The sequence below is a fragment of the Perca flavescens genome, chromosome 6 (genome assembly GCF_004354835.1).
Source record: "Perca flavescens isolate YP-PL-M2 chromosome 6, PFLA_1.0, whole genome shotgun sequence".
Taxonomy (NCBI): Eukaryota; Metazoa; Chordata; class Actinopteri; order Perciformes; family Percidae; genus Perca; species Perca flavescens.
The window spans coordinates 23,257,646-23,261,070 of NC_041336.1; positions in this window are offsets into that span (position 1 = coordinate 23,257,646).

A 3,425-nucleotide genomic window follows, 5' to 3' on the forward strand; every position below is an offset into this window, starting at 1 on the left:
TGGGGAACAACCTCCTTCCCTCAGTTAGAGCATTGAAGATGGGTCGATGCTGGGTCTTCCAACATGACAATGACCCAACGCACAAAGCCAGGATAACCAAGGAGTGGCTCTGTAAGAAGCATATCAAGGTTCTGGCGTGGTCTAGCCAGTCTCCAGACCTAAACCCAATAGATAATCTTTGGAGGGAGCTCAAACTCCGTGTTTCTCAGCGACAGCCCAGAAACCTGACTGATCTAGAGAAGATCTGTGTGGAGGAGTGGGCCAAAATCCCTCCTGCAGTGTGTGCAAACCTGGTGAAAAACTACAGGAAACGTTTGACCTCTGTACTTGAAAACAAAGGCTACTGTACCAAATATTAACATGGATTTTCTCAGGTGTTCAAATACTTATTTGCAGCTGTATCATACAAATAAATAGTTAAAAAATCATATATTGTGATTTCTGTTTTTTTTTTTTTTAGATTATGTCTCTCACAGTGGATATGCACCTACGATGACAATTTCAGACCCCTCCATGATTTCCAAGTGGGAGAACTTGCAAAATAGCAGGGTGTTCAAATACTTATTTTCCTCACTGTACCAGGTGAAAAGTATGTACTCTCTACAGTTTGGTTGTACGTTCTTGATCACCAGTATCAGCATTATGTGGTTCCTGATGTTAACACTTAAAGCACTCCAAATATCAGTTGTGAAACGGATAGATTTGTATACATTGTGGCTGTTTTTCTCAGTGTACCTAAGAAGCAGACGCTGACCTAAAATAGTCTCAGACATGTTGTGGATCCTCTGTGTGGGATCAGCAACATGTGGTGATTTAGATATTTCATGCCTGCATGTAAATTTACATTGAGGGGAAGTCGCCATGGTCTAATTGGCATCTGTTTCCCCAAAATCCCATTGGAGTGTAGCCGAGTAATGCTCTTATGTTTCGGTATGCATAATCTCATACATTTACATTGTGAGCGTGATACAGTTGAATGGCGCTGCATCCTCTAAATGACTCATATGCCGTACCAGGACTGACCCTAGTGGTATATTTAGCTTCAAATGGTCACATCCCATTAGATACAACCCACACTGATTCAACACACTCAGTAAACATTCCTTAGATGCTTTAGTGCGCTGTGTCCTGATTTACTCAAAAGGCATTCTTTTGGGTCACAGCCAACTGATCATGATTGGTAACACTATGTTCCCTCTCTCAGAATAGACCTTGGTATCATACATCTTTCGAGCTGAGTGAAAGAGTTCAGCAATAACTCAAGACAATTATGCTTATAACTTGAAATAATTGCTTTAAAATCATAAATGATAAGGCTGTTCAGAGGCACTTTGTCCTCCCATTATTCATCATTAGTCATAATAGGTTGCCTGTCTCAGCGTTTATGAGTTTTTGTTATAATAAAGGAGTGGGACCTATTAGGCATCCATAAAGCTTCATTAGCGCCCATTCATCAGCAACTCAGCAAATGAGAAACTTGTCAATGAAGAGATCTGCTGTTAAACAATCCTGATGCAGCCAGTGGTCAAATATTCCACAGCTGTTCCCCAAGAATGTTCAGTGCGGCAATAGCCCAAGGTACACACACACACACACACACACACACACACACACACACACACAAAAACTGTATGCACACAGCTGTTGCCGGGGATTTGGTTGATATGGGGGGTGTCTGTTTTCCAACAAGACTGTACTGTGTCATGCAACGACAAGCGGATCCTAGAGTCAAAAACATAAACTAACCCTCACAGCAGAGTGTGTGTTTCCCACTCTGCTGTGCATTGCAATGATGCTTTACCATCAGGGTACAAGATCATGTTTCTTTGTGTGAGACATTTGCCTGTCCTGTCCATGTCAACATCCGAACAACTTAACCCATGCAGGAACAATCCATTCAGTGCAACACTGCATAACATAGAATAGGACAAAGTACATTAGGTTTAAAAGTCAAGTGCTGACAGCTTATCTGAGACTTTTTCTTATGTCAAACATTAAGTAATTTTTTGATTGTAGGTATCAGATAAACTATTGAACCAGGAAGACTCCAGTTACATAATCAGTTAAATTTTTTGGGGGGGGGTTTCCCCGGGGGATCAAAATGCTTCCCTGTGTTAAGTATTGTAATATCTATAAAAGCTTTAAATGATCCAGGTTTTGGTCTAATAAATCCTTGACGTATGATCCTGTCCTAAAAATAACTTCTGGATGTTGTAAATGCACTGATTGATCCACAGTGGTGTTTATGATTATACATTATACATAATAATACTGTACTATACTGTAGGCTATGTATTGTTTTGGGTCTACATCAGTGACGAAGCATGCCATTACCGTAGTTGGCCAGTAGATGGGCTCTGGCTACCATAAACTCAGACAAGATCATCTCTCACGCTCAGTATGGCATTTAGTGTTGATGCTGCAGGAGAAACATCAACATTTGACTCAAACTTTTTTTAAAGTGTCACGTGATGGTATCACTTCTTCAACACTGTTATTTATGTCTGCAGATAAAGCCTACCCAATGTATTGCCCAAAAATCAATGGAAGAGCTAAATGTCTGTTTTGTTTTAGGGTTTAGTGTAGTGAATAGTGAAATATTTCCCTCTGAAATGTAATGGAACTTACAAATTGTTTCTAGTGGAAAAACAAAAATGACGACTCACTACTTGTGAAGGAGGCCCCCCTGATGGTACCTGACGGCTGGTGACTGCTCTGCATATTTCACTTTTGCCTATATAGATTATACACAGCACAGCACAAACTGCATGTGAAAAGAAAAACACCAAGTGGGATCTTTATCATTGCTGACATGGACAGTTGCAACTGAAGAGTTTTACTCCAAAATGACACAATACAATAACACAAAATCTTCTAGAATGATTTCTAGTTTGAACGTTAAACAAATGATGGGGTTGTGTTAAATGTAGTAGTCATCTTGATTCTAAAATAATATTAGATGGAACACAATAGAATTAACTTTTTTGTAATACTGTCAGTTGAACCTTATGTAGGTTGTTTGTTGTTTGCTGTGTTTGGGGCAAAACCTTTCACACCAAAATAAAATGAAGAAATTAGTCATTGTTGTTTTATCAAAAGCAATCTATTGTAGTTGTTCTGTATATGTTTTTATAATTTCATCATTATAGGATGTGAAGTTCATAAGGTATAATACTGGTAGGCTACATTTTGACATCAGGCTCTATTTCAAGCTTAAATGTGTAAACTATTTTTATTATTAATAATAAAACAATGGGTATAGGAAGGGAAACGGGAACAGCTCTGCTTTAGTGTTTCATTATCATCGGTGGGGGGCTGGATAACATAACGGAATGCTCCTTCACCCCCATTCCCCCGACCCCCCTTCCCACCCCAGATCAATGCAATGCAATGCCTGGTGGGTACTGAAGTCTTCCCAACACAAA